This window comes from Cervus elaphus, chromosome 19 (assembly GCF_910594005.1).
Source record: "Cervus elaphus chromosome 19, mCerEla1.1, whole genome shotgun sequence".
Lineage (NCBI taxonomy): Eukaryota > Metazoa > Chordata > Mammalia > Artiodactyla > Cervidae > Cervus > Cervus elaphus.
Genome location: NC_057833.1, coordinates 4,768,838 through 4,789,003, shown reverse-complemented (window position 1 = coordinate 4,789,003; position 20,166 = coordinate 4,768,838).

The window sequence follows — 20,166 nt, the reverse complement described above, 5'->3', positions numbered from 1 at the left end:
TCCGGCATCTGCTCCACTGCGGGCACAGCGGGGAACAGCGGTATGTGTGTGGGTGAGTGGGGGGCTCTGCGGTGGGCACACTGTGGGCCTTGGGAAGGGATGAGCTGTCACTGGCCTCAACAGGACAGAGGAGAGAAGCATAGTCACAGTCAAGATCCACAGGCTCCTAGATGCAGGCGGCACTGTGAACGTCACCCGCCCTAGATGCCCCCGGGCACTGCATTCAGAGGGCGGACTACGGCTGATCTTTGATCTTTTACTTCAATTTCCTCAATGTCAAGCTCTCACAATTAAACGAACAAAAGGCAAAATCAAGATTGGTCAACAGGTTAACCTTAGTAACATTTCCTCTGGGTGTTAGGAGGAAGGAGAGTCCAGGACAGAGGTAGGGACTCTAAGGACCCACTGTATAGCACAGGAAACTATATTCAATATCTTATTATAACCTGTAATGGAAAAGAATCTGAAAAAGAATATACATACACATATATAACCAGATCACTGCCATACACCTGACACTCTAACAACACTGTAAGTTGACAATGCTTCAATTAAAAAAACCAAAAATTTAAAAACTGTTTTAAAAAGTAGGGGGATTTCTCTGGCAGTCCAGTGGTTAAGACTCCACACTTCCATTGCAGGGGGGGCATGGGTTCGAACCCTGGTGCAGGAACTAAGATCCCACATGCCCTGGGGTGTGGCCAAAAAAAAAAAAGCAGGAACTCCACAAGCTAGATGAGACTCTTGCACTTTGCTGAGTCTCTGCAGGAGACTTTTTTGTGGGTGTGGGGTCAGGAGGAGGGACTTTCACCCTCACATTAACTTGACTCTAGAGAAACATCTCCTCTTGCTGAAAGCCATGATGCTCCATCCCCCTGCCGGCCCGCTCCCCGCCCCATCACCCCGCCGATGCGAGCTCTTCTGCGAGAGACAGAGGCCAGGGCGGGAACCACTCAACCGCAGACTTAATAACTTTCTCTCTCCCCATGCTAACATGGGATCAATGAGATCTAAATTGAAATGTGTGGCTGAATGGCGTTCTGAAAATGTCCCCTGCCTCTAAGTCTTTGCAGAAGTTACAATCTCCTTTGGGGAAAGGAGGCAGGTGGTGGGGGGCGGGTGGGGAGAGGGGTACTCATGTGGATGGCTATTGTGCGCCTTTCAGAAAAAGCACAGAGGACAGTGCATTTATGCTGTGGGTGGAATGGCAAATGGGATTAGAGGAAGCAAGGTATTCTCCAGAAAGCAGAGTCTGGCAGGCAAAGGCTCCTGAATTTCCCCTTTATCTAGGAGGGGCGACTCCATGGAACAGGAGTGAGGGACAGGGGCTGGGGGCAGGGGGATGAGGAGGGATACACAAGGGTGTGACACGGGCAGGGACGCCAGATGCTTGGCCTCCTGCCGCTCCTCTGAGAAGCTGTTCACAGGGCATCTCAGGACAGTTCACCTGGGCGAGAAGGGGACAAAGATGTGTCCAGCAGCCCTCATCTCAGGTTTCAGGTCCACCCCGGTGGGGAGCATTAGCTGCCCTGCACTTCTGGCTGTGTATGTGTGGGGGCTTCATAACTTCCCAGGCCTCGTGGTCAGCAGGGAGGCAAGATGTCTGAGGAGCAAGCATGGAGCTGTGGGCGGGAGGGGAAGGGCCACAAAGCTGGTCACCACGGCAGCTGCCGCACCTGCAAACCGGGTTGGCTTATCACCTGGCTAACTCCTACAAATGTCTCAAATACCAGGTCAGATGCTCCTCCTCCAGGAAACCTTCCCAGACAGGCCACTCTTCCATGGTTCCACTGAATTGATTCGCTTAATAATACATGCTGCTACTGCTGCTAGGTCACTTCAGTTGTGTCCGACTCTGTGCGACCCCACGGACGGCAGCCCACCAGGCTCCCCCGACCCTGGGATTCTCCAGGCAAGAACACTGGAGTGGGTTGCCGTTTCCTTCTCCAATGGATGAAAGTGAAAAGTGAAAGTGAAGTCGCTCAGTCATGTCCGACATAATACATACACTGACCAATGATTCCAACCAGAGAATTATTGAAGGTCTTAGAGTCCATGTAGTCAAAGTTACGGTATTTCTAGTAGTCATGCAGTGATGTGAGAATTGGACAATAAAGAAGGCTGAGCACCGAAGAATTGATGCTTTTGAACTGTGGTGTTGGAGAAGACTCTTGAGAGTCCTTTGGACTGCAAGGAGATCCAACCAGCCCATCCTAAAGGAGATCAGTCCTGAATATTCATTGGAAGGACTGATGCTGAAGTTGAAGCTCCAATACTTTAGCCAACTGATGCAAAAAGTTGACTCATTGGAAAAGATCCTGATGTTGGGAAAGATTGAGGGCAGAAGGAGAAGGGGGCAACAGAGGATGAGATGGTTGGATGGCATCACTGATTCAATGGACATAAGTTTGAGCAAACTCTGGGAGATAGTGATGAACGGGGAAGCCTGGCGTGCTGCAGTCCGCAGGGTCACAAAGAATCGGGCACAACTTAGTGACTGTACAACAAACAACAAGAATCTATATATTTAGTAAATAAAAATTCAACACTCCAAGTGTTGTTTTAACTTAACATGCCCACGATAGACTCTCCGGTGATTTTAAAATTCTTGTTCACTGTGGCAGAAATGAGAGTTATCTCCAACTATTCATTCCCCTCTCTCTATAGTAGTACAGTTATACTAATAGTTTTTTTTTTTTCAAATATTTACTTATTTGGCTCTGCCAGGTCGCAAGTACGGCATGTGGGACCTTTAGTTGCAGTACACGGGATCAAACCTGGGCTCCCTGTGTTGGGAACATGGGGTCTCAGCCACTGGACCACCAGGGAAGTCCCATGCTAATAGTTTGCATCTGGGCGGATGACCTCCCAGAAGATATTTCCCAGGCTCTGCATCGTTCAGTTCCAGTCAATGGTATGGGAGCCCAGGTCAGTAGTGCAAATACCAAATACCCTTGAAAGCAAAGAGTGAGGGCTCCCTTTACCCCCTTCTCCCTCCCCGCTGGTTTGAATGCAGGTGGACATGATGGAGACGGTCCATGCAGGCCCCGTGGATGAGAGCAGGAGAGTGGATCAAAAAGATACACAGAGACTGGGGCCCTTCACGCTGGTGCTGCTGCCCCAGCCCTGGATCCTTATATCCAGACTGTTAGGTGAGAAAAAGGTATATATCATGCATTCATTGCCTAAAACAAAAAACAAAACTGTCTTACTGTATACGTGGGACTTTCTAAGTTCTGGGAACTCTGAGTAGGGCTATGGAGCTAAAAGACGTTGTTCTTACCTAAAATAAGCTGTTAGCCTAGTGACAAGGGAGACCATAAAATACATCACACACACGTGCACACACACACGTGTGACAAGTACATGACAAGCGCGGGTGCGAGGAGAGTGTGTGTGAGAGGGCTTCCTGAAGGAGGTGATGTCCACATGATTTCTAAACACGGAAAGGCAGCTATGAGGAATGAAGAGCAAATGGAACAACATCCACAAAGACAGTGACGTGACAGAGAGCGAGGTGCCTTCAGGTGAGAAGGTGGTGGAGCCCAGCCATGATGGAGGTGGGTTCTGTCCGTGGTCAGTCTGTTTGAGTTCCAACCCTGGTCTGGCACTTATGAGCGACGGGACCTTAGGTCACTGTAATCTCCGTGTGTCTACCTCCCAGAGTTGTCATCAGGACTAAATGAGAAAAGCCATGTAAAAATCCTCAGCACCACATTAGACTCTGCAGTACAGAACAAGCTCAGTGAATATTAGCTTAAAAAAAAAAAAGAAAAAAGTAGTTAGGAATGACTAGCAGCCAAACTGCAGAGTGAGGCGTCATCAGAGAAGAGGCTGTAGGGATAGTCTGTGACCAGATCATCAAAGAGTTTGGGTATCTCCCGGAAGAGATTTTAAGCAGGAAGTTCACAGGGTCAGAAAGATTTCTGCCTGCCAAGAGCTCCATCTGAGCAGAGTGACGCAGGGATCACAGGGGCCAGGCCTCCTTTCTCAGGGAATCTCTGCTTTGCACAGAGAAAAGCGTTACTCTGCACATTGCACCCTGGGGCAGATCTGTGTGTGTGTGAATTGTAGATGGTGAAAATGAGTGGACCAAGGAATACAAAGGACCAACCTGGTCATGACAACAAGCCTGGCTGCCTTGTCTCTGTCCGAAAGGAAAACTTCCAGCGCTTCTGCCACATTACTAACAGCCTGAGTCCACTTCCTGTCTTGCTAAGAAAAATCTCCATGGTCAGATGACCAAGAATATAATTTTCCACCTGAACAGGTTTAAGTCATTAAAGGGGGGCTCCCTAATAGGTGGGGATGAATCACTAAAGCTCTTCTCAACATAGAACCTGACTTGCTTTCTTAGTCTGATTTTTCCACGCAAGCATATCAGAAAAAAAACTCAGGGTTTGGCCCAGTTGTTTATATCCTTTAGACAACCCAAGGGTATCTGAGCTCTCAACAGGGCTCTGATCCGGTGGGGGCTTTCTCTGAAATTTCTCTACCTGACACTGGACGGCCCAGCCCCTGCCATGTGATGCCTTTCCTCCCTGCAAAAACTGTGAATGCTGACTTCTCTGGCTGTCCAGTGGTTAAGACGGTGCTTCCAATGCAGCAGGTATGAGTTCGATCCCTGGTCTGGGAACTAAGATCCCACATGCTGTGTGGTGCAGCCAAAAAAAGAAAATTAATATTGAGAAACGGTAAATGCCAACAAAATTGTGGTTCTTTTCCTGAAATGTGTGTGTCAGTCACTCAGTTATGTCCGATTCTTTGCAACCCCATGGACTGTAGCCCATTAGGCTCCTCTGTTAATGGAATCCCCCAGGCAAGAATATTGGAGTGGGTTGCCATTCCCTTCTCTGGGGGACCTTCCTGACACAGGGATTGAACCCAGGTCTCCTGAATTGCAAGCAGATTCTTTACCATCTGAGCCACCAGGGGAAGCCCTTTCCTTAAATAAATAATGCCAAATAAGGTCTGCACAGCTTCTTATAAAATATCTGTATATCTGTACTAAGGGGGAATAACATATGCAAATTTTTGTTGGAAGGTGAGGGGAAGTCTCTCTTTCCCAAATAAAATAACCCTGAACCAAGATTTAATGGGATTTTCCCATGAGTAGTGAGTGTAAGCAAATTCACCAACATCTTATAAACTTTCCCAGAAAGACCATAAAAAGCACTAGAATATCACCTCCGTTTTCTGGAAGGGTAGCCAGTTAGGTCTGCAGAGCCTCCACCAAAAAGGCACAGGTGACCCCTTGTCTCCGGGTCATATCTCTCATCAATAATGGGGATGAGGCACAAAAGAAGGAAATTACATGAAACATACCAGGAGACAGCTAGGATCTCTTTGCCTCTGAAAAGGGTACATTCACCCATGAGAGGCTCACATAGGTTCTCCCAGGCCCCTCCGATCTATGAGTCTCACTGTTTAGTTGAGAATTCACTGTTCAGTCTCTGAACTGCTCAAAACTGGGTCTTTTCTCCCCATCAGCAGGGGCAATCTCCTGCTGCGTCACATGCATGGCTAGCGTCCCATTATGGCTTCTCCATTACTTACTCTCAATTATTCTAAGCTGGTGTTTTCCCTTGGCACACCAAGGAGGGAGAAGCAAAGTCTCTTCTCACATCTTTCCATGACATCCTCACCCTCAGAACATTCTGGAGACAGGTGGCGGAGCTGCCCAGGACTCTGCCTGCCTCTGACCAAACACAGCATTGGCAGAACCACCTTTCAGAGGTGGGGAACAATGAGAAGGAGACGAATTCTGTTGATTTCAGCATCCCTTTGTCACGAGCTCACCAAACTTTTCAATGATTTCTACGTCTGAAAAGCAAAAACTGTTCATTCACAGGGGAGGAGAAGCTAGGATTATTGTTAGAGTTCCTCAGTGTCAGCCACTAGAACAGAAAAATGCCCAGAATATGAATATGTAGATTCATCCCATCCCCAAGTTGTCTCTGAGGAATTCATGATTTATTATATGCTGCTACTGTATTGAAGCTGATTACATATATGTATTATTTCTTCTACTAGATTGGAAAGTCTGGGAGAGCAGAGATAATATCTATCACCTCTTTACTTTTGGAAACAATCTGAATAATATAGTCGTGCATATATAAGTTCACACACACACACACACATTGTAAACCCTACAGCCTTGCACAGTGCCTTTCCTAGTACATCCTTTAATTATTTTTTTAAATTGTTTAGGGACTTCCCTGGTGGTCCAGTGGATAAGACTCCATGCTTCCAGTGCAGAGGGTCTGGGTTCAATCGCTGGTCAGGGAAATAGGTCCTGCATGCCACAACTAAGAGTGGGCACAGCTAAAAAAATAAATGAAATTTAAAAATAAAAAATTGTTTAAAGACTTAATAACAAAAGTGAGATGTAAAACTGTTAATACAGGTAATTCCTAACATTCCTAACGAATAGACTTACATAGAGATCTACATGTGAAGAGTAGATAATTAGAAAACCGCAAAATGTTAATACTCATTCTTCATGGTACAGTTTTTTGTCTTATTCACAAAATCTCCAATTTTTTTATGATGAACACATATAATTCTCGTAATCAGGAACATGTTATTCTAAAGATATTTCTGTAGCAAGCATTGTATATCCAAATTGTTAAAAGGATCTCTGTATAATTTTCAAGATGCTGAAAGCATCTGAGTTTGCAATGAGGGCATAAGAGTTTAAAGGAGAAAAGGGAGGATAAGATGAGGATAACTTTAGAGTCTGTGTTTCCCTGAGACTCCCAAGATTTGCTGTCCTCTGAACACTACTGAGTGAATGATACAAGAAAGATCCCTACTTATACAGTCCACACAAAGCCACTGAAACTGCAGAGGACAGATGATTCAGAATTCCTCCCAGCAGAAACCTAAAGATCTGATACTGAGAAGGTGATGGGGACTGGAATGATGTCAGGGATGAACCCCCAGGGCCTGGGTCTCCATAAGCACAGATGTCACCCCTGTGCAAGATAGAAAACTCCCCAGAGGATGAGTTACATGAAGGCCCTTCCTCGCCAGCCTGCAGGTTTGGCAAGTATGGGGCTGGACTTCCTCCCTACTCCCTTCCTCCCTACAGAGCGCTGTACAAAGCGCTCTGGTGCCTTTGAACAGGGCACAAACTGCCACCCTAGGCCAAGACCTGCCAGCGAAGCAGAATGTCAGGGGATGCTGGGACCCATGCCAAACTGAGATGAGCCACCTTCCCACAAGGGCGTGGACCTTTGTGGATAAACAAAGACCTCCCCAGAGAAACTAGTGCAGGGATTATTTTAAGGCACCTGATTTCTAAACCTTGTGCTTGCTTATGCACTCTGCTAAAACCCACCCACCTAGGAGAAAGGCTGCATCAAAACTGCCTTTCTCCCACACTAAGCCATCACCTACTCCAAATCTTATGGCTGTTGTTCCCCAGGGTATAAAAACCTTTGAAGATATAAAAAGAGTGTATTCTGTTTATAATAGCCAAGACATCGAAGCAACCTAAATGTCCTTGACAGAGAAATGGATAAAGAAGATGTGGTACATACACACAATGGAATATTACCTAGCCATTAAAAAGAATGAAATAATACCATTTGGGTGGATCTAGAGATTGTCATACTATGTGAAGTCAGAGAAGTAGAAATATCATATGACATTCCTTATATGTGGAATCTAAAAAAAAATGATACAAATGAACTTACAAAACAGAAAGAGACTTACAGACTTAGGGAATGAACTTAGGATTGTCAGGGGGAGGGATGGGGGAGATAACTAGGGAGTTTGGGATGGACATGTACACACTGCTATATCTAAAATGCATAACCAACCAACAAGGAGCTACTGTATTGTACATGGAATTCTGCTCAATGTTACGTGGCAGCCTGGAAGGGAGGGGAATTTGGGCGAGAATGGATACATATACATGTATGGCTGAGTCCCTTCCTGTTCATGTCAAACTATTACAACAATGTTAATCAACTATACTCTAATATAAAAAGTTTTTTAAAAAATAAATAAAAAGGGTGTCTTTGCTAATTAATCAGGAACTGATAATTCTCCCACTTCTCTGTCTTGTATACCTCTAAAGCTAAAAGCAAAGCTCAACCTTTAAACAGGCCAGCTGCTGTTGGGGTCCATGAAATTCAGAACAGTGAAAAAGCCAATGGGTTAGGAATTCTGTTAAATGAAACCATCATTCTGAAATGCAACTGAGTATGTTGGCTTGTGTTGGGACATTGTGTATTAAAGTATATGATCAAGTAGAGGGTGGAAAAAATAAATTTTATTTAGCAACGCTCTCTTTTCTTGAATTTGAAAATAGTTAACTTACTATGGAAATTTCCAAACATGTACAAAAATAGAATAGTGTGATAAGCCAAGTACCCATCATCCAGCTTCAACAATAATCAGCATTTTTCCACACTTGTTTCATGTGTTTCCCTACACACACATACACATACATACACACACACACACATACATTTTATTATTAGTGGGGAAGGAATATTTTAAAGCAAACTCTATACCTTACAGATCATATTACCGATAGCTATTTCTGTATATATCTCAGCAAATACATCTTTTGATACCTCTCCCTAAGTATAACCACAATGTCATTATCACATCTAACAAAAATGATCCTTTAATACCTATGCCATATTTGAAATTTTCCTAATTATCTTAAAAATGGCTTTTTTCAGTTGATTTGTTGAAATTAGGATTCAAACAAAACATGAATCACATTAGACTGTGTCCAATCTATTTTAACCTATAACAGTTTCCATTTCTTTTTTATTCCTGACACTACTGAAAGAAATGGGCTATTTGTCCTATAGAACTAGCTTCCTTTTTATCCCTATCTAGTATTCCATTGTGTGTCTACCATAGTTATTCAACTCTCCCTTTATTTGTCGGCTTTTTCAGTCTTTCCATTTGCACTCAGAGTCTGGTGCTACAATGAGATGAGTCTTTGTATGTTTATCATTTTGTATTTTTGCCAGTCAATCTTTAAAATGGTTTTCTGGGATAGTAGGTAAGTGCATATGTAATATTGCCAGATTTTGTCAAATTCCCTTCATGGGGTTGTACTATTTTACATTCCCCCCAGCAATATAAAAGAATTTCTGTTCCCATGGTTTTGTCAACAGAATTGTCAAACTCTTAAATTTTTTTGGTCCATTTTGCATCTTGGCAGTTTGGTTTTCATTTTTATTTTTCTGTCCTGAGTTTTGTCTTTAGCCATCTCAAAATATAGCTGCTTTCTCCCCCACATAGGTAACACCAAGAGGATGTGTCCTCTTTACACGCTGCTGCCACTTGAGGACCAGTGTTTGTCCCTCTCCCCTGAATCTCCAGCTCAGAATCATCCGTCAGTCTCCATCACCTGTTAACCCAACACTCATCCCAGGTCTCTGCTCCTCACATCTCCACGAGTTCTGTTCCTCTTGGCGCACTTTGTATTTCTCTTATACCTAAACATCTTTCCTTATGACTAGAAGCAATTTGCAATTCTTCTGTGAACTGTTAGTTTATATCTCTTGTCCATTTTTTCCAGTCCATTTTCAAAGGATGAATCGTCCAAGGAAGATTTTCATGACAGCAAAGAGAGCATCAATCAGATATCCTTAGTACTAAAAAATAACTTCTTTTCATTTATTTAAACACAAGCAAATATTTCCTGCTGTTCTCAATACTCATGCCTAAAACTTGTCATTAGCTGGAAAGAAAAGCAACTTTGAGCAGCCAAAACAGTGAAGATCAGTGACGCTGATTCTTTTAAATGTAATAAGAATATTTTTCAGACTTGCTGGTGATTCAGTTGGTAAAGAATCTGCCTGCAATGCGGGAGACCTGAGTTCAATCCCTAGGTTGGGAAGATCCCCTGGAGAAGCGAACGGCTATCCGCTCCAGTATTCTGGCCTGGAGAATTCCATGAACTAGTCCATGCAGTCGCAGAGTCGGACATGACGTGACTTTCAAGATACAACAGAATGAACATATAGGTAACATTTTCTGAGACTCAGTGTGTATTGTTAACAGTCTACTTAAAACATATTTTATTACACATCATAAAACATTTATTTTAGAGTAAAATCTCATTTATTTCATTTTATAAAATGCTTACTATTATAAATCTCTTATTTAAAAAATAAAAACATTTATAAAATGTTTAGTATTATAAATCTCTTATTTAAAAAAATAAAAATACTGGCTGTTGGACCAATTAGTATTTAGTGTTATTTACCTTCCTCTTTTACAAAATAAATTGAAAAAGTTTGATTAGGGTGTCAAAAAAATTAAGTTTTTTCAGATTCTTATGCTAACTTCCACTATAATTATTCTCCATGACAAAACACCAGGGTTTCTCTCTGCTCCCATGCTCAGTTACAGGAGAAATACTCTGCTTCTATCAAACTAGGTACTGGCTTCAACAGTAAAATAACTTACAATGTGAGCCACAAATTATATTGCCTTATTGCAAATTTTTTTAAATGGCATATTGGTTTTAATTCATTTTTATAACCCGCTACATCAGTCAGGGTTCTATCAAAGAAACAGAACCACTAAAATGGGGTTTGTTACAGGAATTGGACCCCATGCAACTTGGGGAGCTGGTTAAGTAGTCTATAAATGTATTCAAGGTCTCCAGAGAAACAGAACCAATAGGATAGATGCAGACATATTATAGATAAAAGGAGATTTATTATAAGAATTGGCTCGTGCACTTCCAGAGGCTGAAAAGTCACCCACAACTTCCATTTACAAACTGGAGGAACAGGAAGCCTGGCGGTGGCATCCAGCCTGAGTCCAAAGGCCTGAGTATCAAGGGCGGATGGTATGAACTCTAACCTAAATCCGAAAACCTGAGAACCAGGAGCACCAAATTCCCAGGGCAGGGGAAGGTGAACGGTTCAGCTCTGAGTAGAGAGAGTGACTTCGCCCTCCTGCCAGCTTTGTGTTTTACCAGGGCCCTCAGTGGATTGGATGACACCAGTCCCCAGAGGGGAGGGCCGGCTGCTCCCCTCAGTTCAGTAATTCTAATCTCTTCCAGAAACCACAGACTCCCCACCCCCAACCCCCACTTCAGGGAAACCATAATTTCCCAGCTACCTGGGCATTACTTAGCTGAGCTAAACTGACTCAGAAAATTAACTATCACAGTGAGGGCTTGTCTTACCAACTGATGCCGGACAGGAAATCAGGAAGGGAAGATGGATGCAGACTTGGGGAGACCAAGAACAAGCTAGGACCCACAAAGGCTGGCCAAAACCGACATCAGCTCTTGTTGCCTCTGACAGTGGTGTCCTGCAGAAGCCAGGGCCTTTCTCCATGGAGGTGAACCCATCTCCCAGCCCGGGAGTCAGAAGAGCTAAAGCAGACCCAGCTGCAGCCTCTTGCCAATGAGGTGAACCCGCCGATAATGACCGCTCGTATGAGCTGCAATATGGCGGCTGCCTCACCTTCACCCTCCAAGTCACCCCCCCCCCACCCCCTGTCAGGATCCCCCCGGGCAGTGCACCCTAACCAGGAAATGTATATATTAAAGGGGATTCTAGGTGATGTTTTTCAGCCTGGCCAAACTGACATGCTTCAAAGCTATGCAATCTACACCTCGTCAACTCTGCACCCACACATGTGTCCCTAAACCAAACTCAATCTCTAAAGGCCAAAGCAAAGCCATACGTTTGCCTAACATCATACAACTATCCCACACACAACCAAAATCCCACTGATCCTTTCTCCAAGAGAAGACACAAAGTCCTTTGTTTGTTTGTGGGTGATGTTCACTCTTCTAGCTGATTCACACGCCCCTTTTGCTATCCTGTAACTCACATACTGAGATGTAAAGTTAAATACTATTGACACATTTTTAAATGTGATAAAAGGATAAAAAGAAAAACAAAAATACTTGGTTGACACTTATCAAAATAAGAAAGGAATTCCCATGTTACATTTTTTCAACTGAGCATGAGTTTTTAGTTCTTTTGCAGTTGCTCTCTGCAACACTTCAGCTAATTAAGTGTGCTGCCTTGCCCAGGTGGGACGAATAAATCAGTTCTACCAAGTCCACCTGATCTAAACAACAATGTCACTGCTTTTATAACATACCTTAAAAGTTAATTCTCAGGGGTTGCTATAATACCCCTTAAAATACACAGAGTTCAAGGAATTAAATGTCCTTGCTGGAGGAAGAGTCTTTCCAATCCCAACTTTTTATATATGTGAATAAATGTTCTCATTCTTCATTATCAATAAAAATAAAAATAGAAAGATATTTGATGCCAAACCTTGTCTCATTCTAGAAATAAACAATATTCATCCAGATATATAAATTTTAAAAAATCATCTTATTAAGTTTATTTCTAATACAAGCTTATTTTTTTCTTTGGCACAGGTTTATCAAAATGTATCATACATTTATGCCATTCTGATCAACTCCTCACACAAAAAAATAACTGTGATGGTAACCCAAACTAAATATTTCTAACATTTGGAGCCTTAAGGTAACAGGAAATAAAATGAATTATAAAACTGTTATTTACATACATACATTTGTTGCAGAAAACTCAACAGCCCAATCAGTAAGAGACTTTCAATATATTATGTTAGAAGAAAATTTTGTAGGGTAAGTGAAATGGAAATGCAAGTTCAAGAAGAAAAAGTAAAGAAATAAAATGCCCTACTCTATCACAGAAGAGTTTTCACAGGAAAGAAAAGTTTGCTTGTGTGCTTTTAAAATCAGGATAGCTGGCACCTAAGCATTGTATTTAGATTCCATTGTATATATTTAAAAGATTGCTATATCAGTCTTAATTTAAAATTATAATAATTGCTACATGTCAGAAATTAAATCCTTTGCTATTATGTACATCTGTAATGAAAAGTTTTAGATGTCAACATTGTAGTGTTCGATAGGGTACATAATTTCTCAAAAAAGGTTGCTTGGGTATATCTAGGCAGGAAATAACAACATCAGCTAACACTTTCTGAGCCGCTAGTATTTACCAGCCAATATACTAAGCTTTGGGCTTCCCTGGTGCCTCAGTTGGTAAAGAAATCTGCCTGCAATGCAGGAGACCACCTGCAACGCAGGAGATAGGGACTCGATCCCTGGGTCAGGAAGATACCCTGGAGAAGGAAATGGCAGCCCACTCCAGTATTCTTGCCTGGAAACTCCCATGGACACATGGACTGGGGCTGCAAGAGTGGACACAACTGAATGCCTAAACCACATACTAAGCTTTCTCTTAGTTTAGTAGTCTGGGGACAACCGTGTGAGGTGGGTACTGTTACCCTCAGTTTACAGAAGAGGAAGCCAGGGTGTTGGAGGTCTCATGTCATCTGTAGCTTGCTTTAAAATATTTCAGCGTAAACAGTGTCCTATAAATACGTGTATTAGTTCATTTGGCCTACAGCCTTGGGACAGTCAAGCCCTAATCAGGAGTATACACTCCAGGGGTGGTTTGCTGCATTTAATCAGAAGGCCCCACTCCAGAGCGAGCTGCTACAAGCTCCTCAGCTGTTTTTATCTCTCACCAGCACTTGAAGCTTTTTCATTAGCCTAATGGATATTAAACATGAGTTTCCATTGGTCAAATTAATAGCTTGTTCAACATACATAGATGAAAAACATAATCTCAAGGGCCACTGACATCAGTGGTCCATGAGAAACTTAACCCTTGTCAATGACCCCCAAGGCTGATCAGCATTTGTAAAAGGTCCTGAGTGTACCTGCTGATTCCAGAGTTTTGCTGGTTGCCTGACTCCAACAAAACGCTCACAGAATCCTGCCACTGAAATATAGCTGCAGTGGCCTCAGAGGTGACTTTTATGCAAGGGGTGCTATAGGGAATCAATAGCCGGGCGTCCACCAAGCTTATTGAACAGGGACTATGCATGTCCTGTACCTACTTGCTAATAAATGTCTATGTGTAGCGGAACTCAGCCTGAGATGTCTCTTCCTTAAAACTCAATAGCAGAGCTGCAAAAGTTCATGTAATGGGCCCCCACCATTGCAAATACTGAAGAACGCCAAAAATCTACCAAGAAAGACTGTGTTTTGCTTATCTGGGTTAGGGGTTTGTGCACGCCTGTGCTCGGTCATGTCTGACTCTTTGTGACCCGCCCTCCAGGTTTCTCTATCCAGGGAATTTTCCAGGCAAGAATACTGGAGTTGGTCGCCATTTCCTTCTCCAGGAGATCTTCCCAAAGCAGGGATTGAAAGATCCACTGGAGAAAGAAACGGAAACCTACTCTGCGTTAGGTTCAGTTCAGTCGCTCAGTTGTGTCCGACTCTTTGCAACTCCATGAACCACAGCACGCCAGGCCTCCCTGTCCATCACCAACTCCCAGAGTCCATCCAAACCCACGTCCATTGAGCCAGTGATGCTGGGTTAGGTATGTTGGCATAAAAGATTGAGAAACTCAGTCCATGTCACATACCTGGTAGCGATAAATTAGGATGAGAACCTGTGGTCATTGGCCCTCCTCACCGCCCTGCCCCACTGCCTCCCACAGAGCACACAGTTGCAGGAATAGAATGTGGGGTCAGGGTGCTAGATGTTGACATATCATCTTCAGGTGCCTCTTTCCAGGCAAGTTTGAGGCTGAGTTGTGGTTCACTCCAGAAAAACAACCATTCAAGCAGTTTACTTGAATACTGCTATGTTGAAAATCCTTTCCTCTAACTCAGCTTAAAATGGGCCTCCACACTATTCAACCACAAAGACTGTTGTTGTTCAATCCCTAAGTCATGTCTGACTCTTGGCGACCCCATGGACTGCAGCACGCCAGGCTTCCCTGTCCCTCACCATCTCTCAGAGTTTGCTCAAACTCATGTCCATCAGGTTGGTGATTCCATCTAACTATCTAATCCTCTGTTGCCACCTTCTCCTCCTGCCCTCAATTTTCTACACAGATAACCACACATAACTAAGACAAGTGTGGGCTCAAGGGGAAAATGTTCATTCTTGGGTTGTTGCAAGTAGCACTCAAGAAAAGATATCTGCTGTGTCTTTCCAAGATTCTTCATCCTCTCCTCGGAGTCCCAGACCTGATATGAAGAAATATAATGGGTTTATTGAAGAGCCTGCCCTGGCTAGTAACACAAACATGAAATAGCTGTAGTTTTTCTTCTTTCAACACTGAACCCTAATGTCAAACTGTTGACTCTTCTTTACTTCCTGGCTAGCACAACATCTTGGGCAGCCCTACTTTTCTGGTTGTCAAAAGTTATTAAAAGCCCATGTAGTTTATACCTCCCCACCTTATGTTTGATGCAGTGTTTTCCAAATAACCAAGCTGTGACTGCAGGGGCCAACATGAGAAGAGGCGGTGGTCTGTCCTCTCTCCTGCTCCCACATAGATTTGGGAGACCTGGCTCTCAGCCTTCCTCATCCAATCCCAGTCCTTCAGTTCCTGCAGCTGGTAATCCTGCCCAGAGTTCCTTTCGCCCAGGGTCCCCTTCCCCAAGTGGACCGCTCTCTGGATGCCCGGGGAACTCTCACATCCTTATTAACCAGTCAGTGATGTCTACCCTGTGGCCAACCCCCCTCAGATCCACATCCCTCTCCAATTCTCTTTTGCCCTAATCACATAGGTGGAGGGTAGTTCAACAAATCTAGTTCCCAAGTTGCTGTCCAGTTAAAGAACCATGGTTGTGATTGGCTGAAGACTGGCTTCCCAAGATGTGCATGTCAGTGGAACCAGTGAATATATTACCTTACATGGTAAGTAGATCTCTGATTTTGCAGATGTAGTTCAATGAAGGATCCTGAGATGGTGAGATTATCCTGGGTTATGCAGGTAGGTCCAAGGACATGGGTCCTAATGAGAGGTGACAAGGTCAAAGTCAGGAGACAGCCATGTGATGACAGAACCAGAGTGAGGGAAGGAACATGCCAACACCTTGACTTTGGCTCACTGAGATTGATTTGACTTCCAAAGCTGTAAAATCATAAACTTGCATTGTTTGACACAGGCAGATTCCTTACCATCTGATTCATCAGGGAAGCCCTTGAAGTTACTAAATTTCTAACAATGTGTTATGGCAGCAACAGAAGATACAAGAATGACCAACACACTTCCTGCAGGACCTTGCCTTTACAAATGACCCCTTGAGACCACTTCACTTGACTTTAAAGTTGCAGAAATAGCCACACCACCATCCCACCCCCATAAGCTGATGGATCACAACGCCAACACTTCACTTTCCCCACTGGCTCTGCACCCCTCAGCCTCACTCCTACCTGCTGCCAATTGTCTTTGGCCTATAGATGGGGAGGAGCACGGGGGCAATGAATGGGGTTGGCCAGTGATTGGCCCCAATCTCTAGAGGCTCCTTGGTACCTTTCTCTGTAGAATCCTTCGTTTTCAACTTTGGCCCTGGCCACCAGTTCCCAGACCAAGAAAAATCCCATTCTGTATCTCATCATCTTGGGGGTCCAGTCCTGGAGCTGTGGTGGCCACAGCTCTTATCTCTGAGCAACCTGCTCTTCTGCAGGTTTAGATCCTGCTCCTCTCTCTCTCTCTGTGGCTGGTGTCCTTTCCAGGAATCCAGGATGCTTCACTATAAGAAAGAATTCAAGTGCCCATAAACAGTGCAGCGTGTTAACTCCTTCCTTGTAATTAGCTTCCAAAGTACCAACGACAAGGCCTGGTTTCCTTTTGTGCCTCTAGTACTGTGCTTCGACACATGTGCAGCCCACAGCAATTAAATCCTTCCATCAGAACCAAGATCACCCAAAGCTATGTGATGTGCATGCCTGGTGAAGTTCATTCTATCACTAAAATGGTATTCTAGGGCTTCCCCCTCACCCTCTGGCCTCTACTGATCAGCGTACCACCTAGGATGTATTAGACCACACGTACTAAAAAAAAAAAAAACCTGCCAAACAGCAGTATCCATCAACAGTGTGTGTGTCTGTGTGTTAGTTGCTCAGTCTTCTCGGATTCTTTGCAACCCCATGGACTGTAGCCAGCCAGGATCCTCTGTCCATGGGATTCTCCAGGCAAGAATACTCGAGTGGGTTACCATTTCCTTCTCCAGGAGATATTCTCAACCCAGGGATTGAACCCAGATCTCCCACGTTGTGGGCATTTTCTTCACCATCTGGGCCACCAGGGCAGCCCATCCATCAGTTGGGAACTGGCTAAATAAACTGAAGTACCTCCACTGCTATGGTCTAAATGTGTTCCCCCTCAGAGTCACATGATGAAATCCTAACACCCAGTCGCTCCCCACACCACGCAGGAGACACTGTTTGTGAAGCTGAGGCTGCAGCCTTGGCAGCAGGTCTTGATTTTGCCTGTTGGTTGGAAGCACTTAACACGGGCCACTTGGGCTGGTGTGATTCATAGGCTTCCCTCCACAGGAGGGATCGTGCAAATTAAATCTCACACTGCAGGTCAACAATAAAAGCTTTTACTGCAGGTCACGTGTTTGCCATCCCTGGTTTCTGGACACCAGAGGCCTCAGAACCTGGCTACAGAGGTACGGGAGAAGCCCCCGGGAGTTTTGTGGAGGGAAGCCTGCAGTGCAGCTGGCCCAGGGCAGGGCTGATCTCAACATTCCCCAAACCTCTGCGTGCGCGGAGACCTGCACAACCCTAGGTCCTAGCCTGAGTCAAGGAGTCCCCAGAAGTGTGGCTGTGAAATGGTGCCAGCATCCAGCCAGGAGGAACTGAAAGTGAAAAAGAGATTGTTGCCCTGACACTGTTTTCAGATCTACTTCTTTAGAGCTAACATGCAAAGCAATCATCTAGATTTCGTTTGGGGTCATTTTTTCCCAAAGAAAACTTGATATGGTTGTATTCTTCTCTTCTTCAAAAACAGGGTGGCAAAGGTGGATTCTACAGGCAGGATCTTTAGAGACTGTATACATTCTGTACTAAATAATAATAACATATTTGCATAGTACTATGAAGGACTGCTATTTATTGAACACTTACTAAGTGCTTTGCACTCTTGATCTTATTTAATCTTCATAACAACCATAAAAGTACTTTTACCCCCAAGGTTTCCCAGGTGGCCCTAGTGGTAAAGAACCTGCCTGCCAATGCAGGAGACATAAGAGACGCAGGTTTGATCCCTGGGTTGGGAAGATGCCCTGGAGAAGGGAATGGCAACCCACTCCAGTATTCTCGCCTGGAGAACCCCCATGGACAGAGAAGCCTGGTGGGCTACAGTTCATAGGGTCACAAAGAGTCGGACATGACTGAAGTGACTAACACACATACATGCACATCCCCAAAGCAAAGAGGGAAAAGATGAGGTTTGAAGGGTGTCAAGTCATTGCCCAGGATCACCCAGCCACAGTATTTTATCAAATCTATGACACCACTATTGTTTTAAATACTATTAAGAAGGAAAAAAAAATGCTGCCAATTAAACTATGACCCTCCATCAATTGCAAGGCTCTTCCCAAGCCAGAGATGTTACATGTGATAACCACACGGGCCAAGATCCTGCATGTAGCAACAGCGAGGGGGAGGCTTTGTGCAGCTCTCCTGCTTACAGGGCATTTCCACAATTGTTACTGAATTTCTCCCCCAAAATAACCCTGAAAAGAGCAGGGATAATAAGCCCCATTTTCAGACAAGGAAATAGGTTCATAGTAGGTGAGCAATTTGCCCAAAGTCAGACAGCGTGCTGTTACAACAGAATTCCTGGCTCCTATCTTAGTATCTCTCCTGCTACATCCTGCAGCCTCCACTCACCTCAATAAATGCCTTAGCTATTGGTTATTTACCAATGGAACATTCTAACCAAGGATGGAGGACGATCAGGATAAGATTCTTATTATTACAACCCTAGCCACATTATCTTGCTGACAGCTTTGTGAGTGAAATGCTGCCCTTATTTAATTCCTGCAGCACTTACTGTGTTATGAGCCAGCAGACACTGTGCCAAGCAGGAGACCTGAGCCACTTTAGTTCACGAATTTTATTTTGAAAGCTTTCAGGCAAACAGAAAAGTTGAAATAATGATACAGAGAACCCTCATATACCCTCCATCTACATCGCTCAAGTATTAACCTTTTTCCATTTGCTCTCTCCATATGTGTATTTTGTAAACCAAGCGAGCATAAATTACAGACATCATGATACTTTACCTTAACTTTTTCAAGCTGTATCTTCTGAGAACAAAGATGTTTTTGCACATACCCATAATACCATCATACTTGTGATGGTCAGTTTTATGTGTCAATTTGGCTAGGCTACAATCCCCAGTTGCTCAGTCAAACACTAGTTTGGGTACTACTTTGAAGACAGTTTGCAGGTATGACTAAAATCCATGGTCAGGGGAGTTCCCTGCTTGCCCAGTGCTTAGAATTCCAGGTTTTCACTGCCGTGGCCCCGCTTCAGTCCCTGGTCAGGGAACCTAGATCCTGCCAGTCATGCTCAAAGCCAAAAGAAAAAAAAGAGAGAGAAAATAAAAGATTCCATAAAACCCATTGCCAATATTTATAATAGCCAAGACATGGAAACAGCCTAAATGTTCATTGAGAGAAAGAAGATGTGGTCCATATATACAATGGACTGCTACTCCAGCCATAAAAACGAATGAAATAATGCCATTTGCAGCAACATGAATGCATCAAGAGATTATCATACTAAGTGAAGTAAATTGAAAAGAGAAACACAAATACCATATGATATCACTTACATGTGGAATCTAAAATATGACAGAAATGAACCTATATGGAATAGAAACAGGCTCACAGACATCGAGAACAGACTTAGGGTTGCCACAGGAGGGGGGTGGGAGGGACGGAGTGGAAGTCTGAGGTTAGCATATGTAAGCTATTACAGGTAGAAGAGATAAACAACAGGGTCATACTGGATGGCACAGGCTATGTTCAATATCCTGTAATAAATCATAATGGAAAAGAATATGAAAAGGAATATATATATATGTGAATCACTTTGCTGCATAGTAGAAACACATTATAAATCAGCTATATTTTAATAATAAAATAAATTTAAAATAATAATAATAAAACCCACAGTCTATTGATTTTAAGGAAGGGAGATTATCCTAGATAAATCGGTGGGCTTGATTCGATCTGCTGAAAGGCCTTATGAACAGAGCTAAGGCTTCCTGGAAGATGCTCCACCTGTAGACATCAGTCTTACCCTGTGCCCAAGAGATCCAGTCTGCCACTCC